Genomic DNA, 24,919 nt, shown 5'->3' with positions numbered 1-24,919 from the left:
TTGCAATAAAGGAGAACAGTTTATTGACATTGTATATGATGTTTAATTCGCTATCATTCTTTACCCATGTTGTATCAACTTCTCTGATTTCTAACTTCAACTTCTCTGATATTTAATTTTCACAAACTTCAATTTTATGGAAAGGAAAAGAAAAACTAACAAAAAAGTTCATTTGTTGAGTCAAAATAACCGATTTTGTGTTCTGCAGTAGAAATAGATTGCATTGATCAATGATTCCACACTGGTAGAAATCTGGTTAGACCACCCCTTTAAATAAACTTATGCTGGTTAATTACACATCATTAATTACATAAGAGAAAACATATTTTCTGTAATTTTTCTTCAAGAAATATAATAAATAATGAGTTTGACAATGTGCTAGTCTCTGATCTTGTATCCGAAGTGTGTAACATGCAAGTCAATCACAAACCTCCATCTACCCGTCAACAGCCCCATCACGTCCCCCCAAATCAACATCTGTTTACACATTGAGAGCTCTTCCGTCAATTTCGCAGACTGTCCATCTTTCTTAGCCAAGTTAGCAACTTTTTTCCGTGAGTATCCAATGAGGTGAGCGTAAAAAAATAAAACATGGAGGGGGAAGCGAGGCAAAAATATCCCATTAACTCAGGAAATTGGTACAAGCTGTGCCACAGCACAATGCAATCACCTTCTCCATCTTAGCATCTCCTGTCTCTTTCACCTCGTCCAACAAGTGCTGGAGTCATGGGTACTTTGTTTTCCGGCTGACCATTAGAGATCTTGATAGACAGACATACTGTAGTGGAGGATAAATAAGACTAGAGAGATGCACAGGGAAAGTCTTAAGAAGCAGCAGAAATAAATCTTTTTTTTTTCCCTACAGACATGAGAGCAGAGACTTTTTCTCTAATAATTAAAAAGAAACAACAAATTATAAAAATACGATGCATGGGCATTTCAATAAATATCGGAACATCTCAAACTATTCATCATGGGCAAAATTGAGCAGATAATTCTGAGGTTGGGCTGCACCATACTGGAAAAAAATTAAATGTTTATTTAAATTAAATTATTAGCCCCCCTAAATATATATTTATACAATACAATACAATACGAATACAATATTACTATATGACTTAATATCTCTATTTGCAGTGCATTTCTGTATTTGCACGAGTTGTGAGTATTTTCATGCACATGTTTATTTAGAGATTGATAAATTAATGTTTACTGTTTGCATTTCCATAAAATCTAATAAACAATCTACTAAATGTTTGGGGTACCCCGACATGTTTTCGTTGTGGTCTGTGTTATTTGCAGTGCATTTCTGTATTTGCATGTGTTGTGAGAATTTTCATCCATAACAATCTATAAATACAATAAAAAGATAAAAGTGAACTAAAGTGTTTTATCACTTCAAGAGTCCAGAGTAATTAAGTGCAGTAACTGAGTGACAAAAATAAAAATAATTCAATAAAATTTATCACAGTTAAGGTCAATACCACGAATGGAACAATTTCTTATACCTGGATGCTTTAAAATCATAATACAATCACAGACATCAAAAACACATGCAAATAATAAATTATAATACAAACTCAACATTGCATATACTCATGATGTGACTATTGCGAATGATCACATTAAAACTGAGATATTAATGCTGGAAAGATTTATTGTCCAGCCCTAATTTGTGGGTTCCCTCACTAGACTCCTTATCCTCACAGTCAAACAATAATAGGCCTAACTGTCATTCTAATCATTTTTGTTTAACTGAAGTATACAATCCGTATCAAGACAAACACATTGCACATCAAAAAAAAAACTTTTTCCCAATGGAGTAACACATATGTGTAAAGGTGACTCTCACAGTCTTGCTATCATAAATGAATTTTCTATGTTGTCAAAAATGAATGAAACAGTTTATGATAAGAACAGCGATTTTTCTTTTCACTTTGTCCTGAGCAAAAACTATTTGTTTTGTTCTGTTTTCATAGTTCAGAGGTTAGAACAAAATAACAGGGTGGTTAATGGCATTCTTTTTATAATGAAAGTTCACTGTGTGAATACCTTTTGAACATAAAAAAGATAAATCCTTCCAATCATTATTTTCTCAGTTTTTCCTTTTGAGTTGACAAAAGAAACTATAAAAATATATAATTAAAATTAATGTGTTTTTAAAACTTAAGTTGGTGAATCCAATGATTGTATTTATGTTTTAAAACATATTTTCAGTTTTTCGTTTGTGTTGGAAATCTCTTGCCAATTTTAAATAAATAAATAAATCCACTTTTAAAATAGCAAAAAGGTGCCATGTTTCAGACATTTTAGAATTGTTAGCCTCCCTTTGATTTATTTATTTTTTATTTTTTTCAAAATGATTTTTAACAGAACAAAAACATTTTCACAGTATGTCAAATAATATTTTTTCTTCTTGAAAAAGTCTGATTTGTTTCATTTTGACTAGAATAAAAGCAGCTTTTAATAAAAAAATATAAAATAAATAAATAAATAAATAAATAAAAACATTTTAAGGTAAAAAAATTTTGGTCAAAGTTATTAGCCCCTTTCAGCTATATATTTTTTTCGATAGTCTACACAAAAAAACATCATTGTACAATAACTTGCCTAATTAACCTAGTTAACCTAATTAACCTAGTTTAGCCTTTAAATGTCAATGTAAGCTGTATAGAAATGTCTTAAAATATCTAGTAAAATATAATTTATTGTTATCATAGCAAAGATAAAATAAATCAGTAATTAGAAATGAGTTCATAAAACTATTATGTTAAGAAATGTGTTGGAAAAAGTCTTCTCTACGTTAAACAGATATTGGGAGAAAAAAATAAACGGGGGAAGGGGGGGTGGTGTAATTCAGGGGGGCTAATATTTCTGACTTCAACATATCTATTTTTAGACGCCAAAAGTTAATAAGCATTAATAAATCAATATTTGCTGAAATGAAACTGACCAACAAACAACCAACCTACTAACTACATACATATTTATGACGAAGCTCTAAATGACAGTAGACAGTACGTTTTTATTAGAAATTTAGATAATAGAATAGAGAAAAGAATCTCCAGAGTTCTGCCAAAGACAAGGAACAGAGCCATAATATTGTCCTCTGTGTGTGTATATGAGACTCATTATTCTGTGTTACTCTGAATAAGGTGCAAAACCAAAGCAATGCTCTTAGAACTGCCTGCCCTATACAATCGTCTCTAAAAACACACACAATGTGCCCAGCTTTAATGAGCAGGCATCAGCCGATTGCTCCGCTCTTGTTGTTCAAAGCCATTTGTGAATAATTTACAGTTTCATCAAGGTCAAAGATGCTGGAACATCAGTTCAAACCCAAACTATAAAGAGACTGACTATAAGAACAGAAAACATTTGGGTCTAATAGTGTATTAATTGCTACGAACAGGTTGATTACGGCAACAATTATCTATGTAATAAATGACTATTTTATGAGCGCAGGAAAGAGCGAGATGAGAGATGGAGAAAACGAGCAAGTGTAATTATCTGTGTTAGAGAGTGTGTGTGGTCCCAGCGCTCTGGCTTCAACACAGGCCTCATTACTCTGTTTAGAGCCATAAAGAGCCCCATAGGACACGCGCACACACACACACATGCACAATCCGACCTTCATCACATCATTACACTCATCTCAGTGATCAGTTCAATTCATTTGCACCCACAGCAGTGGTTTCAGTCAGGCTAGATTTATGTACTTATTTCAAACACATACCCACACACGCGCGCACACACAAGCTATCTCAAGCTATCTCACTAGCTTTTGGCTCTGTGTTTCTAACAGACTTTTTAATTAGAAACCAGAGGATAACAACAGTAGTGATTACTCACTGTGTGCCTTTGCCTGGAGGAGGTGTGGGGGGAAATGTTGCCACTCTTTAAATGCATTGCATTGGAGGATTCAGTTCAGCTGATTTTCTGAGAAGGGATTTGACGGCAGGCCATGAAATGAACTTCTTGGGCTTTTCTGGCATCTTAAGTGAGATTCCAGTTCAAGATGAGCAAATGTTCAAGTCGAAGGACTCTGAAACAACATAAATGGAGAGGTAGATGTAGCCATCAGTTATTGCACACAAATACAACATAAAATGTGTCTAGCTTGTCTCAGTAAAAGTGGGATTATTCACTGTAATTCAAACCATGTGGTATTTCTATTTTAGTAGATCCATTATGTTGTTGTGTTTGTAACAAGCAATAAAAGCAGATACAGCTGAAGTCAGAATTATTAGCCCCAACACATTTCTAAACATAATAATTTTAATAACTTATTAATAAAAACTGATTTTTTTTATCTTTCCTATTTTACTTCTATACAGCTTAAAGTGACATTTAAAGGCTTAACTAGGTTAATTAGGTTAACTAGGTAGGTTGGGGTAATTAGGCAAGTTATATAATTATTATTATTATTTTGACCTTAAAATGTTTTTTAAAAAACTGCTTTCATTCTAGCCAAAACAAATAAGACCTTCTCCAGAAGAAAAAAAAATGTATTAGACATAATGTGAAAATTTCCTCACTCTTTAAAAACATAATTGGGAAAATATATAAAAAATAAAAAAGTCAAAGGGGGCTAATAATTCTCACTTCAACTGTAAATACAGTATTTCCATTTTTTTATATAAAACACAAAGATACATAACAATACTGTAATGCAAATTTAATGCAAAAAAATAACAGTAAAATATACAAAACACTGCAAAAAATAAATAATAAAAGTTATTATAAAAAATTTATAATAACTCCTAATATTTTTAATATTATAATAACTCATAATATTTTTTAATGAGTTAAAAGCAATAGTAGTAAGATGCAACTGTAAGTTAGATTTCAAATCATTTACAGAAGACGGCAGATCACACGGTAAGGAAAAACCTAGGATCGACCACTGCAAATGCACAGTCACCTAATTCTCAGCTTCAGTCTTGTTCTTACAGTAGGTATGACAGAATAATTCTGCCTGATGATCACAAACATCTGGCTGCCCTTCTCTCAAAATATGGCAAACAAGAGGATGCCAAACAGTTTAAATACTTAAAAACAACAAACAGTTTTCTTTTTTATTTAACCCTTTAATGCAGTGGCAACTAATTTGGAAATATTATTAATAGGATAACTTGTCACTTATTACTGGCTATTATTAAGATACTGGCAGTTTATTAGTAATTAATAAGTACATAGTAATATGCAGCAAATTAAGAGTTTATTAAACATAGTCAATGGTAATTAGAGGTGTGAACCTATACTGGTCTCACGGTTCAGTTTGGTTACAATTTTCATGCCATCGATTCGGTTCAATTCGATATCTCAGTGCATCACGGTGCATTGACAATGCTTCCCATACACAGTGTTATATTTTGGGGGGAGGCTATAAAAAGCTGTCTGTATGAACACACAGACACAAAGCACTACACAGTCTCTCATTCACACACACATCCACAAACATAGACAGCACCAAACAAACAAACACACACACACACACACACACACACACACATACACACACACACACACACACACACACACACACACTTAAGCTCTCACAATATGCGGTTAGCCGGGAGAGCTCACGATGAGTGGAGCAAAAAAAAAAACGTAAAAAAGAAGCACTTTTCTGACGGTCCCTTACTGAGAGCTCCACTCAGCGCGAGCTCTCCCGGCAAAACGCATATTACGAGGGCTTAAACACTGCAGTGGTCGTAATTTCGAGCGAAAAAAAAAAGAAAAAGACAGCTGTGAAACATAACCAACTTCATCTTTTTGTACAAAACACACTTTAGATATTTTTTGGGTAAGAGGTTTTAGAGTTATTGCCGACTATAACTGAATGTGTCAGGAATATAGAAAACAAAACCAACTTAATTGCCCCCTGGATGTACAGTGCCCTTAGCATTTGCCTATACTGCCTATGCCACGGGCTGGCCCTGAGTTGGCTCCTGAGTGTTGTAAATACTCACGCTCACCTCCCTTGCCACAGAGCGCATAAGAGATAAATGACGCCAGTACATAATAATCGGTTATGATTATTACTGAACTGATATCGAATTGTCCGCGTCTGCATCGCGGTGCACCGAAGAAACAAATTTTGACACCCCTAATGGTAATTAGCGAAAATTGTACGTTAAAATGATCTTGTGTTCATGTGTCCAAAGACATGCAGTATAGATGAATTGGGTAAGCTAAAATTTCCATAGCGTATGTGTGTAAATGAGAGTGTATGGGTGTTTCCCAGATATGGGTTGCAGCTGGAAGGGCATCTGCTGCGTAAAACTTATGCTAGATGAGTTGGTGGTTCATTCCACTGTGACAACCCTACTGATTAATAAAGGGACTAAGCTAAAAATGAATGAATGAATGTACCTTAAAACAAAAGTGTGACCAGACACTATATCTACATCTTTACTATGTCCACTAATGGTAACTGTTCCACTTCCAATCATTAGAATAAGTTCTAAAGCAGCAGCAGACTTATGATGCATAGAGCAGAAACGCAGAAAAATGCATCACTTCAGACCATCCAGGGAGAAGAAAGTTTAATCTGTTCTACAATTGAAAACGAAGATAGTGAACAGAAAGTGAGGAGTAGCAAAAAAGATAATGCTCCGTCACAGCACACTGTGTGCAGGATGAGCACCAAACCAAATCTCCAGGCGCTCATGAGAACCAGACTGAAAAACTTATCACACGAGTAGCTGTGCAATATAGGGCTCTGTGTAGGACTCAAATCACAGCTGTGTTGACACAGAGCCAAACCAGATGAATACAAGTTTGCTCATGCTTTAACACAACAAGAGGTAAAATTACTGTTAAAATAACTACATTTACAGCTTCGTTGTTTGTTAAGAAAAATGCACTGATGCAGCCATAATTTACGGAAACTTTCATATATCTTTCTCTCTCAATAATTAATTCAAATGAACACTAATTTATAAAAATAATAATATTTTGGCCTGCACTGCCAAATGGTTGTGCCATGTTTTGACTGTTTTATATAATGAATGTTAACGTAATTTAGAGAATCAATGTTTTAAATTATGGTTTACACTACACAGCATTGTTGGTTTACAAAAAATCTAAACAACGTAATCCTGTTGCACTACTACACTTGACTTTGATTTATTGTATAAAAAAAGCAATGAAAGGGACCTCATACCCTGGCTCACTGCAGCCCGGTGGCCTTAGAATGACAGAGAACAGTGGACAAGAATAAATTATACTGATAAATATTAAAAAAAATAATAATAATAACTGAAAAAATAACAGATTTATGACCAACTTGAGGCACTATAATTGTGACTCAATATTGGCATTTACAGTATATGTCTTCAGGAGAGGAATCTCATCAAACCTGAGATTTTTCAGGCAGATCAGACATTGTGTGGCTGAGTTATAAGTTCTTCCTTCTCCATGGGGATACACCGAACATTGTCAGTCTGCCATGGACACGCCTTTTGACGAAAACTCTAGATCTTCACAATTTAACATCACAAAGGCTTTTAGATTACACTGACCAAACATAGCTTCGATCAGATAAAATTGGTAGGAGGAGTTTGTTATGGTGTAAAACATGCTATTTCCAGTTGCCAACAGGTGGCACTATAACTGTAACTGGATATTGGCATTTAAACGTGTTCAGGTCAGAATGTGTAAATTTTGAGGCAGATCGGACAATGCATATTTGAGTTATAACAACTTCCTGTTTTGTTGCGAAACATCAAAGTTGCTGAGGACGGCATGGACACATCTTTTGACGAAAACTCTAGATCTTTGTAATGTAACATCACCAAAGCCTTTAGAAAACAATATCCAATTTTGGTGTTGATCTGATAAAATCCCTAGAAGGAGTTTGTCAAAGTACAACGCCTGGAAATTGCAAAAACAACACTTTTTTTCGCCAGAGGAAGTTGAAAATATCTGACTTCCTGTTGAGTTTGAGATTATGCTCCAAGAGACTTTTTTTTTTTTATAGTTATTGGTATGTTTCATGTATGTGCCAATTTTTGTATGTGTGCCACTCCGTCAAATGAGCATAGGTGGTGCTGTCAAGCAATTTTGCAACACACTTGCCAAACCCTTATCAAAGTAAATTTTTACTATTTCTGATATATGTGCAAAGAGTTTTGGAGCATGTTTAGACCCCTTAAAAATGCAATTCATCCCTGAGAACAATTATAAGAAGAAACAGAGCAATTACAATAGCGCCTATACACTGTTCCAGTGCTCAGTGCCTAATGAGTATCTGAAATATTATATAGCATATTTAAAAAAATAAAGTTTATTTAGTATTCAGATTTGTTTTAATATTATTTTAATTATGTTTTTAAATAAATTGGTCTTATGCTTCGTATTTTCAGATTTTTAATAGAATATGTATTAATTCCAGGACTTTTACTATAAAGCAACATATAAACCATCTGGGAGAGGTTGATATTTTGGAAAATTATGGAATGTGTTGAAAAAAAAATGCATTGTGTTAAATAGTGACATTAGGAGTTAAGAAATGCAATCCAAAAAAATAAATAATAATAATAATCTTGGTGGGGCAGTAAAAGGGTTAATTCATTTATAGGTCTGGTTTAATTACAAAAAAAAAAAAAAGAAAAAGAAAATAAAACAATCACCCATACATATTTGACCTTGCAGTTATTCAAATTAGGTTAGCTTAGGCAAATGACTATAGTATAAGTGGAATAATCCACAGATAGCTACGTGTCAAAAAGTTAAATGCTATCTGCTGTACTTTAATAAACATATACTGTAAAATAAAAGCGACAGAACTAAACAGATACAAAATGCCTTAAACTAACCCTGCTTGTGTCTCAGGTGTGTGTCATTAGAGATTAAACAGCGGGACATGCTACACTGCTGTTACACCACATGCTATGCTAATCAAACAATAAACTCCCAAGATTGCGAGGTTCTGCCTTTTATGTCAACGATTTCAGATGATCAAATGGATGCACCACTGGACGACTCTCACAGATGTGCATATTTTGTAATGGACCAGTGACCCTGTCTACTTCAACCCATCACATCTGTCCAGTCCAGTCTGATTGGGTTTCACAGCCCAGGGCCCAGTATCCGCTGCTGGGCCCCGCGGATAGCACGTTCCCGGATCTCCCGGAGCTCTGCGAGGGATCAGAATTCCGGTTGAGTGGAATTTTGGCAGGAGGGACGGTCGGATGATCTAAAGGAGTGCCGGTAAGCAGCCCACACCCACCCCTCTCTGGAGCCGCATTTCACCCGTAAAGGGTTTTCTCCGTCTCTGATGGTTCTCGCACCACGTTGCTGTAGCATTCACAGGACTTTTACAGCTTTCAGCTGGATGGGTTTATTGAAGGTATCATCATCTTGCGCTGAGTTTGATCCCACAGTGACGCCATCATGACCACTGCCTTACACACTGTGGTGGGGCCGCAGTGTCTGTCTGTGGGAGTGATGGGGATGAAGTGAGAAAAAAAAACTATAATCACTTTTTTTAATGATGATAGAAGTAGTTTCTGTGTTTACATGTTATTAGCCTGTGTGTGCATGTGTTCTCATAGATGTAGTTAACTTTTATGAAAAAAACTGATCTGATAATTGTTGCAATAAATTCACATTGACACTTATACAGTAAATTTTATTACGTTTAGAGAGCTACAAATCAAACATAGCATAGGACACAAACAGACCGTGTAATTTTGACTCAAATTACGGTTCTTTTATTTGATTCAGGGGCCTTGTTTGTATTGAAAGGCTCATCAAAATGTTCCCCTTTTGTGCTGAATCAGAGAAGAAAGCCACAGAGCTAAAGTTCACACCCAGAATCTGGAGCTTTATTAGGATGGAGAAACACCACCGTAGCCCAGCAGAGAGAACTGCTTCTGCAGAGCGAGTGCAGGTCAAGTCCTACTGTTGGAACATAAATAAGAGGAGAGACTAGAACTAGAAACTAAATTTTTTTTGACAGTTTGAAAAGGAATGAAAAAGAGAATGACCAATGGAACAGATATATATATATATATATATATATATATATATATATATATATATATATATATATATATATATATATATATATATATATATATATATATATATATATATATATAAGGAATAAAAGCAAACACTTAGAGCAAACTGGAAATAACATATATTAAAGATAAATAAAACTGAATAGGACAGGTCACTTCATATTTTGTTCTTGCACTTACTGTATGCGCACTGTATTTTGTACTTAAAGGATGATGAAAACCATCTTTCAAAACCTGTTTGGACAGAACTCTGTGTAGGTATAGTGTGTCCACAGTCATGTTGGGGTGATAGAAACACAAATAGTGTCTTTTTTTAATTTCCTGACATTAAATGTGACTTAGGAGAGTGCTTTCACTGCCCACTGAATTGATTGACAGCCACATATTAACATGTCTCTGTGTTAATGTGTATAATCATAGCAACAAGACAGGACAAAAAAAGAGTGAAAAAAGAGTGCAAAGTTAAACGTGCACACTGTGTGTTTGTGTGTGTCTGTGTGTATGAGTGAACTTTGTAACGACACTGTATGTGACTCATCTTTGCAGAAAGGCTTGAATTAACTCCACAACAAATACATTTAATGATCATTGGGAAAGTTCTTACTGTTGGCGCAGTAGGTAGTGCTGTTGCCTCACAGCAAAAAAGTCGCTGGGTAGAACCTCGGCTCAGTTGGCGTTTCTGTGTGGAGTTTGCATGTTCTCCCTGCCTTTGTGTGGGTTTCCTCCGGGTGCTCCGGTTTCCCCCACAGTCCAAAGACATGCAGTACAGGTGAATTGGGTAGGCTAAATTGTCCGTAGTGTATAAGTGTATGAGTGTGTGTATGTGTGTGTGTGTGTGTGTGTGTGTGTGTGTGGATGTTTCCCAGAGAGGTTGCAGCAGGAAGGGCATCCACTGCGTAACGTGCTGGGTAAGTTGGTGGTTCATTCCACTGTGGCGACCCCTGATAAACAAAGGGATTAATGAAGTTCTTACTGTAGTACTTCTCACAAACGGTACGTGAGATCTGCTTCCTTCATGTCTGTCACTGTGCTGTTTATCTGCCGCAGTCTGAGATTGAGGTACACTCTCACATTTATGAGAGAATGGTGGAAAGAGAGAACTAGCATTAAAGGCACAGGCAACAAAAACAGCTGTGTTCAGAGCAGAAAATTCCAATATTCTGAAAGATATAATAAATAATCTGATGGGTGTTTTGAGCTAAAACATTACAGACATTTTCAGGACACACAAAAGACTTAAATCTTGAAAAATGGCTTAAATAGGCCCTTCAAGGTACTTTGAGTGTGAAGAAAAATGTGTGATGCAAACACTGTTAAACGATACACTAAAGTAGATATGCAGTATGTTATGTAAAAATAAATATTTCAGAAAAGGCTTTTTTCATTCATGATCTGTTCTGTAATTGCCTGTGTGGAAAAAAAGCTTTTGTTTTCTGACTGTCTCTAGTTTTAACTTGTAAAATCTAAGCATACTTTGTTTCTAACTTAGTTGAAATACCAACGCTATCTTACAGCAATTCATAACTTTTTGATTTAGTTGCTAATTTGAAAAAACTATTTTGATCTCATTTGTACAATTTTGTATGATTTGCTCATCAGCAAGTTTATTGGTGGGCCTCCTTTTTAAATATCCTACATTTTCGTACAACTAAATTCATACGAATTAGCCCCTAAACTGACAAACTGCACGATAGTTACATTTCTTTGTGAGATCAGTCTAGAAAACACAGACAGTCACGTATTTCTAATGAGATTGGGTTAGGTTTGAAACAACATTAGAGTGAGTAAATGAGCTTCTTTTTTTTTCTTTGTTAAGAATCATTCATAATGTTTTCATACCCTTTAAAGAGCAGTGCCATTAGAGGCGGACATGTGCCAGCTCCAGAGGTCCACTTCAATTCCAGACGCTTGCATCATTTTACCCATCACCCCCCTCCTTTTCTCATTTATTAAAACAAAGGTTGACTTTCATCAAAAAGAAGGGCTTTTTCATCTCAAACTTTTTATCTGCTCCTGCCTGTGAGCGAAAATTAGGAAATGTGTCATTCTGTCCTATCAAACCTTCAAATTAGAGAGATGATGTAAGACATTATATTAGGCTCTACTTATTCAGCTATAATCAGAAACACCCACATTGTGCAACACTTCAAGGATATATGACTTCAGAAAGCATTTGCCTCGTCTTCGTCATCACAAATTTGCAGCTTCTATAGTAAGTCTAAGATCAAACGATAAAATGTATTTGTAAGAGCTTACAAAACACAGAAATAACTAACATGGCTCAGCTATACTTTTGCACTTATTTGTTTATCTCAATGAGAAACAAACTATTGATAAAAAAGGTGCTAACCTTCATGTAGCGGTCAGTTATAGGGTCTTAATGACCATGCAAGCATTGACCCGTGCTAATGGTGCTATAGATTAACTACAACGGTCAGCCTTTGAAAAGGTCCCAAACTATTCCCATGCAATCGATTCTCAAGAACGCCTGTGAAATTGAACTGTCAGGTGTTCCGTTGGATGCTGATATGATATTGATTCTTCTTTTTTTTTTTTTCCCCACAGTGCAGCCTAATAGAGCCGGGACGCCGCAGACGTGGCCACAAGCCTCTATTAAATGAGCCTCTCTGAGTTATTTCGAATTAGATTTCAAATGGATGGACAGACAATGCATGTATGAACAAAGGACAAAACTGGAGGTCTGGCTGGTTATCCAGTACATGAAATGTTTATGTTTTACAAGACTCAAACACATGTTTGCTTTTTGCGGTTATCTGTCAATTAGCGAGGTCTGCTAGAAGAGGCAGCACTAAAAGCACATTGACATTGTGGAGATGAGGCTAATAATGAGTGCAGATAAAGGCTCACATTAACACTAGCCAGCATCATTACTCTTTCTGTCAGATTCTGCCCTTTACCCAGCCAAGAATGTGAGAGGAAGACAGACAAACTCTGACCATGGGACTGGGAAAGAAAGTAAAGTGAAAAGACTTTTTATAGACAAAGTGTGATTAAATTGTAGAATGCATATATATATATATATATATATATATATATATATATATATATATATATATATATATATATATATATATATATATTTTTTTTTTTTTTATCAATTGCGAGTCACCCGTATTCAGGTTTTTTTGAATGCCAGATTTGCTTTCTTGAAGTGAGTATTGTCTGTACCATTTGAAAAGGAAACCAGCTGCTCATTTGAGTGTGTTCATATTCTAGTGTCTTTCAAGGGCACAAAAACTGTTTGGAATTCAATGACAGTATTTGTAGAGCCACTGATAATTCAAAATGTCTCATGAGTGTCCCTGACATATCTGTAGGAAAGAATGTCATGAATCATTTGGACAAAAATATAGTTAAAACAGTAATATTGTGACAATTTCTGTTAATGCGGCAAGATTATTTGCACTGCACCTTCCATCTAACTGTCACCAAGCCTAGTGTTTTCCTTCTTTAAATTAGAAACAAAAGCTTTCAAAAATAAATGTGTTAATTTAGCACAGAATACAAATAACAATTTTGTTACTGCACAATATGTGCATGAATAAACAAAGTGAGCTGGAAGAAGCAGCATAATTTAATGAAATACATTTGGATTCATTCAGTTTTTTAAAGAGTCATGAAACCCTCCTCTTTCAAGTCTACATCAGAATGTTTTCAAAAAATTATTTATGATGGGCATGGAGGGAGCGACACCGTGGCGCAGAAGTTAGCGCTGTCCTTCGGTTTCCCCCACAGTCCAAAGACATGCACTATAGGTGAATGGAATAAACTAAATTGGCCGTAGTGTATGTGTGGGTGTAAATGCAAAAGTGTATGGGTGTTTCCCAGTGCTGGGTTTCAGCTGCCCAGAATTTTAACAGTAATTTAATGCCTTGCTACATATACGATAGGTTATTCGTAATTTCCTATAATATACAGCCTACACATAACCAAAATTTGCTATACAGTATCATTATAAAGATAATCATGTTTAACTCTATATAGTAAATAAAGAGGAGTTCTCTCCTACTGAATCCTCGGGTCTGAATGCAGACAAAATGGATAGCAGTGCAGCAGGTGTCTTGCCCTATCTATTTAAACCATTAATCCTGCCGGTAATAAACATAGGTGAGCACAGCAGCACGAATATAGGAGATGTGTCTGAATGATAAAGAACTCAACTGATAAAAGACAAAGTCTGCCATTCTCCAATTTTCGCACAAGTCTCCCAACACAAATGCTTGGTTGGCTGTATCGGCCCTGACAGCATTGCGGGGAAAACCTGCAACAAACCCCGTGGATCATGGAAACAAACACATACAGCCCTTCATGAACAGCAAAATACTGCATGTCATACGTAGTCTCACAGCTTAGCAGGTCTGTCTTCAGAAAGCATGTGCTGTCATGAATAATTAAGAAGCAGGGTCTTATCATAAAATAAGAAAACCTATGAATAATAAAGAGAAACCAACACGTCATTTCTGAACAGGCAGATAGCATTATATGACCAATTTGGTTCCTGGCCCAAAAAATAATTTTAAACCTGTGAGATGAAACTAGCTGACAAAAGCTCAAAATTATTCAGTTTTCCCCACAATTAAAGCAAACATGGGCTAACGTTGTCTTAACTAATGTTCAACACACAAATCTGTTAAAATCTCAAAAAAGTACTTAAGGGTCGCTTGAACTTTTAAAGGGATAGTTCACTCAAAAATGACTCGGTATTCATGCAACCTCAAGTGGTTCTGAAGCTTTATGATTTTCTTTTGACTGATCTATCACAAATGAAGATGTTTGGAAGAATTTTGACAACTAGTCATCCATACTAGTAAAAAAAATATTTTTTTCTTTTGTGTTTATCAGACTATGGAAACAGTGTGTGGGAAAATTATTGTTCATAATTTTCATTCTAGGGAGATTTATCCCTTTAATGAAGGCATTGATTAGGTAAATAATGTCATATAACATTTATCTTAGAATGGCCATTCAATGTTTATAGAGATGATTCAATATAAATTTTCCGTCTGATAACGATAACCGATAACTCTTAAGATTTGGAGGCCGAAAATTAATATATTACAACCCATAAAAATAAATATTTCAAAATGTTGTACTTTTATACAGTAAACAACTGATTTTTTTATTTAAAACTTTATAAAAGTTTGATCTGATCTTATGAAATGAAATTGCAAGGTTTATATAGATTATATAGACTTATATTCATGATTTCACATAAATCAGCATGCCAAAAATAAATCATTTTCATTTCTTTGCATAGCAAATTAACATGCAACTTGACTGTTGCATAAAAATAATAGGTTTAAAAAAAACTGATCAAATGTTCTTGAATAAAATGTGTTACAGTAATGTACATATATAAAAATATGTAATGTCGTAAAAAGCTTTTTGAGAGGTGTTTTGACAGTTTAGAGCCACCATACAAGCAAAAAGCTAATAACAGATAGTATTACTTTAGAAAAATGCAGCATAAATTCATCCCATTTGGCGTTTTAGATTCTTTTGAGCACATGTAAATGCTGCTTGTCAATCAGACAACGCTTCTAATTTCGTTGCTGTCAATTGTGGGAAAAATGATCAATGAAAGCTTTATAATTAACCGCTGTGAGTTTAAAACTTTAACTGCAGGCGGTGTGTGAAGCGGAGTCAGATTTGTCCAAGGAGTCAAATTTTGATACAACACCTGAACATTGAGCACAGACGACTTTATGACAAACACAGTGCACAATATAAAGACAGAATGTGGCAGATTGTTGAGAATGAGATGTTTAGCATGTGTGCATCGCTGGTACACATGTAATATTTTTCCTGAGGCGATTTGAACCAAAATACACAATGACTCTATCAGATATATCTTCAATGATAAAGAATATGGTTACTTACTGAGTTATTAACGCGCAGCAATACCACACGAGAAAGAACGGACTTTGAGAGAATAACCAATGTGAGGAAAGATCGGTTGTAGTGCACCGTCTGACCAAGTCTGACCAAGTTCGACCCATGCATGCGCGAGGCAGGCAGTTCTGTACAATAACGTAATCTATTGGCCTAATTTTGACATCGGACTGATAACAACAACATTAAAAGTAGCATTTATCAGCCGATAATGATATGGCCGCTGATATATCTTGCCTAAATGTTTATAAACTTAAAAGTGTTGGCATCATTATTTAACGTGAATAAATGATGAGTTTAGATGCAAAAACATCTAAATGCCATCTGAAATTTCCATTATAAAAATTAACTATTTTCTCAGCCTCCAATGTTTAAGCTGAAATATTTCACTTTAAAGACCAGGAAAAGGACTTATTCTTTGCCTGATAAAAATGCTCATTTTAGAGGAAAATTTCAGACGGCATTTAGAGGTTTTTGCATCTGAACTCTTCAAATTTTACAGAAAAAAAAAAAGTTTGACAAGTGTTCGCAGTCTTAAATAAATGACAGTCAGTTTTTTTTTACAGTTTTCAATCATGTGCAAAAATAAGTCTTTACTGTACATTGAAATGTATTATGAAAACAGCATATTATTATACAACTTTTTAGAACTTTTGTGTTATTGTTGCTGTAGGTAAGGAGAAAACAGAAAAAAAAAACTTTCTAAGCACATATATTTGTGTCCGTTCAATCATTTATTTTACATTGAAAGCATAACAGAATCACAGATGCATGCGAGATGAGGAAAAAATGCACTATAATAAATATTAACACATTTTATGTTAGATGCACCGAGAAAAGAAGCCTAAAACATTGTTTTCAAATCTTTTTTTTAAGTGATTCAAGAAAACATGGCTTCTTTTTTCAGAGAGTGCATATGACAGACAGCAGAGAGAGCATGTGAGCGGCAGTCAGACTCTATTGTGTTGATCTGATATATTATTTACCATGCCGGGGTGCATCTGCGTACATGTCGATCTTGTAATCATTCAGAATGTAAACATTTGCAAACTGTTTACTGAAATCCACTCTCTCGCTCTAATGCAATAATACACACAAAAACCTATTGTTCTCAAACAGCCGCATTAGCATTGCACAATTTACATTTGCATTTCTCCTAAGTCCCATTGGATGTTCCATTACCCACAGACACAACCACACAAAGGCTCCACACACAAGAGTTTGTCTTTTATTCTCTCTCTGCGGTCGTCCAGTGTCATGTGGAGGCGTATGGACAGGAAGTAAGGGGCAAAACTCTTTCCCCTTAATTCAACACACTCGCACACATAAACACAGTCTCCTCAGATACAACCACACACAAACGCATTCTCAATAACAAGTATATCATGCTGACCCAGCCAGAAAATGTGTATTTGGCCTCTGCTCACTGTGAGACAATGTAGAAATAGAAAATAACCCGTTTTCCTCTCCTCTTTGCTCCCTTCCCACAATGCACCTCGAGAACAGGCTAGGAAGGCTCACTAACTAAAGGCTATAGGAGATAAATGAGGCTAAGAAGGAATGATCCATTTAATGAACAGTTCAACCTAAAATGTAGATTCTTTCATCATTTTCTCATTCAAAATGAATAAAAAGGGACAATTTTGCATATTCTAGTCATTTTTACTCATACGTAATTACAAAGAATGAGAACTGGGGTTGTAATGAATGTTCTACTAGAGTATTAGAAGTTTATTTCTGTTTAAATTCACTGCTTCTACCGTGAAGCAGAATACATTGCTATTAAAACATGATTGAGATATTGAAATATTAACATAACAGCCGAATTAAGAGGCAAACAGTTTATGGCCCACCCCCTCAAAAAATAAAAACAAAAACCCTCAATGGTACACTGAAAAAAGTGTTGCAAGCAAAACTGTTGCAAACAATTTATTTGTGTTGAATTTAAACAAACAGATATACTTGATAATGTTCAACTTAATTTGTTTGTTTAAATTCAGCCCAAATAAATTGTTTTCAACCACTTAATGTATAAAATTTGAGTAAATACAAGCAATCATCTTTGAATGAATTTTTTCAGTGTAGAATTCTTCAGATTTTAAAGAACTTAAATAAGTGCAGATGTCATAAAAAAAATGTTTATCCATATTGGCAATGAGCATTGTTAAGTGAAACACAGCATGCTGTCTTATTTACACACACTGCAGGTCACTTGGTGCGCGGCTCGCCATCTTACCTCACCTCACCTCACCTCTCTCTCTCTCTCTCTCTCTCTCTCCTCCACACTGTCCCGTGAAGACAATCGCGCATGTGCATTTGTAAGCATTAAATAAATAATATTTATTATTTAATGCTTGACTCCTATTTAAGTGCATTGTTTTTTTTATTTATGACGGTGTAACGGTATTGAAACTGACACCGTTGCTATTGTTAGATCCCGCAGTATACCAAATTATTCTATTACCGCCCAAGCCTACTGTATATATATATATATATATATATATATATATATATATATATATATATATATATATATATATATATATATATATATATATATATATGTAATATATATATATATATATATATATATATATATATATATATATATATATATATATATATATATATATATATGTAATATATATATATATATATATATATATTTTTTATATGTAATATATATATATATATATATATATATATATATATATATATATATATATATATATATATATATATATATATATATATATATATGTAATATATATATATATATATATATATATATATATATATATATATATATATATATATATATATATATATATTTTTTTTTTTTTTGGTTCAACTTAATTGCATATTTCAATTTATCCACCTCTGGTCAATCGCTCCTGCAGTCACACTTTTTTTTAAAACACATACTATATATCCAGGAATCTGTTGAGACTAAATAACTTCTGAATTTATGGCAACTCCAAAACAGGTCAGCCATCGGGAGACTAATGAGAGACTGTGTGTACAGGAAGTGCAGCTCATAGACTTTGGAGGTTTCAAGCCACAATTACATATTGTGACAAAAATAATCCCCCTTTATGAAAAGAACAGGGCTCAGAGGTGAAAACATGAGTAAAGAAGAGAATAGGGAACGAGGCTGATTAAACAGAGAAAGAGAGAGAGGGTGACGATTATGAGAATATATGGGATTGTGGTATGGCCTAGATTACCTCATTCCAAACCAAAGCCACACGTTCAGGATCTGCTGCCAAACCATCTCTTTTTCTTTTTCTCTCTCTCTCTAACACACACTCTTTCTTGCCGCGTAAATTACTACCCAATGAGCCCAGACAGAAGACATGATCAATGTATGGCAGTCGGTGACACTGCTCACCCTGTGGTTGTCGGGTCGGTTGTCCTTTACACTCAAGAAAAAATTGAGTCTATTTCAAGGCCACTCGATCACTGCTGTTAATCTTCTGCCAATGTCGCCTGCTTTTCTTTTCACAATTTCGCAATTTTTTTTTGTAAATCTTCCTCCATCTGTTTCTTAAACCCAGCTTTATCCCACACACCTAATGCATTTTCCTGCCCAACACCTGCTTTCACATTCCACCCCAAAAGGCCATTTTGTTCACATTCTGTCTGAAATACTGCATAGTTATGTCAACACAATATCCAAAATCACTCACTTTAGGTACTTTACAGAACTTTTTAGAGTCGTCTAAGTAAGTCTAAAAGTATTCAGGTACAGTAATTGTATAAATATAAAAAAATAATTCAATAAAATTATTTGTTATTAAAGTTAAAAAAAGGCACATTTTTTTATTCCTGAATGCTTTTAAAATCATCATAGTCACAGTCCTTAGAAATAAACAAATTAAAAATAAATAATATTAAAGACTCAACATTGCATATGCTGCGATGTGACTATTGTGGATGATCACATTGCGATATCGGTGCTGAAAGCATTTATCGTGCAGCCCTAAATAAAACATGTAATAAAATAATAATAACCGGACGATACGGTGGCTTAGTGGTTAGCAAAGTTAGCCTCACAGCAAGAAAGCCACTGGTTCAAGTCCCGGCTGGGCCAGTTGACATTTCTTTGTGGTGTTTACATGTTCTCGTGTGGGTTTCCTCCGGGTGCTCTGGTTTCCCCCACAGTCCAAACACATGCCTAGTAAAATGAATAAACTAAATTGGCTGTAGTGTATGTGTGTGAATATGTGTGTGAATGTGTGTGTGAATGTGTGTGTGTGTGTGTTTGTGTTTGTGGATATTTCCCAGTACTGAGTTGCAGCTGGAAGGGTGTGCTGTGGTAAACATTTGCTGGATAATTTGACGGTTCATTTCGATGTGGCGACCCCTGATAAATAAACAGTCTAAGCCGAAAGAATTATTCATTCTAAATAGATATTTAGGATTGTTTCAGCAAATCAACATTCATGTGCAATGACCTTACTGTGGAATGGAAATTATATTTGATTCTTGTCCCATGTTACATATTTGGCTTCTCAGACAGAGAGCATTATGAATATATTACTAGGAAATATTACAAAGCAAAGTGTGATGTGAAAGCCATTTCATGTTGACCAGTGTAAAATAATGATTTAAAAAATATATCAACATTATAAAAATATGAATACATTAAAACAAGATGTATATTCTCAATTTGTTCCGGTTTGGTCTGTGAATGTAACATATTGAAGGATCACTGCACATAAGAAAGCAGCGTTTCCATTCTGCCTGTTTTGGACTTTTTGAAATAATGTTTGCTGTGCTTTATTTATTGCTGAATTGCTTGCCTGACACAGTAACATTTACTGTAATAGGGTGAGATGCATGGTTAGCTCCAAATGCCAGCCACCCGCATCCTCTTGCCAAGCCGAACAGACTGCACTCAATATAAAACTCCCACATAGAGCGGAGGTGCAGAGAGGCTGGTTGCAGCGCCCAGCAGTCTCTGCTTATGGCATTTATTAAAGAAATTACCAGAGAATCCGACAGGCCCGGTTAGCATATGGCACAGATACTGTACGTCACTTCTAAAGACACAAAGCTGTGATTACCTTAGCATCAAAATGATGGTTTCTGACAGGCACATGTGCTGTTAAGAGAGTAGAACTCTGCCGAAATATCAACTTACGCACTGCCACCTGCACCGTCCAAACCGGTTTTCCGCTGGACTTCCCGCCTTTTTTTTTTTTTTTTTTTACATTTTCTGGCTTTTATTTGTTGTGATTGAACATCCGTCAAACCTCTGGCTCGATCATCTATCTTTATAAAAAGAAGGAGAAAAGAGTAGCAATAATTTCCACCAGGATGCAGAGACAAATAAACAGCAAGGAAAGAAACCTGACACAACGCTTTTAAAGACGGATCGGAGAAAAGCAGGGAATGAAAGAGCCGGAGCAGAGGGAGTATAAATAGGTAGGCTGTTGTTGTAAGAGACAGAGGGACCAAGGGTTTTGGAGACTCAACTGCGCCAGGAGGAAATTGTGCATGGCCAGTTTTGGAGGCACTACAGTGGAGAGCAGCAGAGTGAAAGATGAGCAGAATCTGACGTTTATTTATAAAGCTCAGTGTCTTATGGAAGAAAAAATATAAGTGGACGCAGGATTTAAAAAAATTAAAACTGCTTTTATTCTAGCCTAAATAAAACAAATAAAACTTTCTCCAAAGGAAAAAGTATTTTCATACATAAAGTAAACATTTCCTTGCTCTGTTAAACATAATTTAGAAAATATTAAATAAAAATAAATAAATTCAGAAAGGCGCTAATAATTCTGACTTTAACTATATATATATATATATATATATATATATATATATATATATATATATATATATATATATATATATAGTTAAAGTCAGAATTATTAGCGCCTTTCTGAATTTATTTATTTTTATTTAATATTTTCTATTATATATATATTATATATATTATTATATTATATATATTATATTATATATATTATAATATTATATATATATATATATATATATATATATATATATATATATATATATATATATTAGGGATGTGCGGAGCAGCCGGTATTTGTATTTGTATTTGTATTTGTTGAGTGGGGAAAAGTATTTGTATTTGTATTTGAGTAAAATTCAAAATGGCACAAAAATATATATTTTTTCTATTACACTTCTAATTTACGTTATAGTGAAAGTATTGTTTAATTATACCCATTATATAAATTATAGATATGCAATACTGGCTGTTGTTTTTGAACATGTGACAAGAAATGTCATTGAAAAGATAATAACATAGAAGCCATTATCTCATCCATGGTTAAACCAACAACTAATAAAATACCATTGTGAATATTATGAACCCCACCACCACCGTTCTTGTTAAAGGACACTGAATAGACAGAATAAAAACTAATAATACTTCAAAAAACTGTTCTTCTTCTGAAAGAACTTCTTTCCAATGCACAGAATTCCAAAAACTAATATTAACTAAATAAATCTAAATAAAACCCTGCCTGGGAGATCTGGCAGAACAAAAGTATTCTATATAATACTAAAAGATACAGCCCTGCTATTGTCATCTGCCTGCCACAAAAAAGACACAAAGTTTGTTTGTTTTTTGTTTTTTTATGTTTGAAACTGACTTGCTGGGGCAGAATGTGGCTGTGTTGATGGTTTGGTGCTTGTGGAGGATTTAGCAGAACATACTGTAGCTGTGCTGATTGAGGGGATTGATGCATGTGGGGGGTTCACAGACAGTATCAGGAGAGGATGCTTTTAGTGCATGCGATAATACATTACATAGAAGGTTGCGCGGTGGCACAGTGAGTAGCACTGTCGCCTGACAGCAAGAAGGTTGCTGGTTCGAGCCCCGACTGGGTTCTCCCCATGTTGGCGTGGGTTTCCTCCGGGTGCTCCGGTTTCCACCACAGTCCAAACACATGCAATACAGGTGAATTGGGTAAGCTAAATTGTCCCTATTGTATGTGTGTGAAAGAGAGTGTATGGATGTTTCCCAGTGCTGGGTAGCAGCCACTGCATAAAACATATGCTGGATAAATTGGTGGTTCATTCCACTGTGGCAACCCCAGATTGATAAAGGGATTTAGCCGAAAAGAAATGAATGAATGATTATGGATAGAAGATGTTGACAGATGTTTAATATCTCTGCCTCTGCTGATTTCATTTTTGCACACATTATACAATATCAGTTTGTTTTATCTGCAGCACCACTGACTGTAAAATGCTTCCACACAGAACCTGAAGGTTTTTTTTTTCTTTTAAATGGTGGAGGACCAAGAAATGGCTCAGCAGCAGTCTCATTATTTTCATGGTGCCCAAATGTATTTGAGGAGTTTCAAGTTAATAAAAAGTGACGGGAAGCTATGCTAAGGTTAACTAGCCAATAGCATATATCTTGCTGTCTGCAAAAGACAGTAATTTAGACGTACCATGTAACTCCCATAAGTGCATACTATTCGACACAACTGCAAAAGCATTGTTTTAACCTTTATAAACGAACGTTAACGTTACTCTGTCAACAGTCTATTGTCTAAACTGCCTTTGGAACCTAATTAAGGTACAAAAATCTATTTAACAAAAATAGTGATGCAGTGAAGTATTTTTGTTTCGCTCAGCCGAGCCTTCTGTCTGTTGCTGTGGAGAAGCTTGTGTCAGACACCTTTTATCTCCGCCCCGCCTTCCCACTACTGACTGAGCGCGTCTCTCTCTCTCTCTCTCTCTCTCACTCACTCACTCACTCACTCACTCACTCACTCACGCGGGCATGCACTGTGGTCTCATGAGGAAACGCTGGTTTTTGATATAGTGTTTTTCTTGCTCCCGAATACAAATAATTTTTTAAGTATTTGTTCGAATCAAGTATTCATAAAAACACGCTATTCGTGCCTTTCCGAATACCGTATTCGAGTTCGGCTCCACCCTTAATATATATATATATATATATATATATATATATATATATATATATATATATATATATATATGAAGTTACAAGTTATACAGTTACAAGTTACAGACAAGTTATTGTATAACGATAGTTATTCTGTAGAATATTTTTAAAAAAGGGGCTTTGACCCTAAAATGTTTTTTTTTTTTTAAAAACTAAACTGCTTTTATTCTAGCTGAAATAATACAAATAAGACTTTTTTCTGAAAGAAGAAAATATTACCAGACTTACTGTGAAAATGTCCTTGCTCTGTTAGACATCACTTGGGAAATATTTAATTTGATTAAAAAAAAATTACATGGGGGGGCTAAAAATTCTTACTTCAACTATATATTATGCATACAGCCATATTGTACCACTACAAGAATGATATTGTGTATATACAACAGTTTGACGGTATAATCGTGTATACAAAAATCAAACACAGAGTCTAAAAACCCTTTTGTATGACAAGCTACTTTTTCCGCCATAAGATGGCCCTCTATAATTTGTCAGTCTCTGAAATGGCTCAACGTCAAATTGAGCTTGAGACCCCTGCTCTAGCGTAACACCTAAAGTGATGACAAACCAGTGATATTTCTGACATTTTAAGATTAGGGCTGAAGGGCATGAAATGCTATCAGTCTGGATCTAGATGTCTTAAGACATTTCCCAGTATTTTGTCTGTTGCAATCAGGAGATGACAATAATTAACCCCGAAAAAGCCAAAGCAGCGCAAACACTACCAGATTGCTGTTGTGTTTGTGACAAGGAAAAATGCTAAACACATGTGGGCGTTTCTTCTTTCTTTTTTACTGAACTAGTCTGCAGTAGCGAAAACAGGAGACTCATTAGAAACAAACAGTTGGCCAATCAAAAAGTAAGTTAGGATTATACAAAGAGTGGTCAACAAAAAAAACATACATTCCTGATATGTGAGTCCCATCTCACACTCAATACACTACATTTAAAATAGTATAAATACAGGACTACCACATACAAAAGAGAGAGATCGACTTAAAATGTCACAAATTTA

General features: G+C 34.9%; 1 protein-coding gene across 6 annotated transcripts in view; it reads right to left on the bottom strand.

Annotated features, from left to right (window-relative positions):
- The window catches only part of LOC141376138 (uncharacterized), a 1,104,960-nt gene that overhangs the window by 236,338 nt on the left and 843,703 nt on the right, over positions 1–24,919 (bottom strand). For all 6 annotated transcript variants that reach the window (XR_012385424.1, XR_012385423.1, XR_012385427.1 and 3 more), the window contains one exon: positions 3,853–4,045. The gene's annotated coding sequence lies outside the window, so the exon portion shown is untranslated. The remainder of the gene's footprint in view (positions 1–3,852; positions 4,046–24,919) is intronic.

Source organism: Danio rerio, chromosome 9 (genome assembly GCF_049306965.1).
Source record: "Danio rerio strain Tuebingen ecotype United States chromosome 9, GRCz12tu, whole genome shotgun sequence".
Lineage (NCBI taxonomy): Eukaryota > Metazoa > Chordata > Actinopteri > Cypriniformes > Danionidae > Danio > Danio rerio.
The sequence above is the reverse complement of the archived record's forward strand: the minus strand, read 5'-3'. Positions and strand labels throughout refer to the sequence as shown.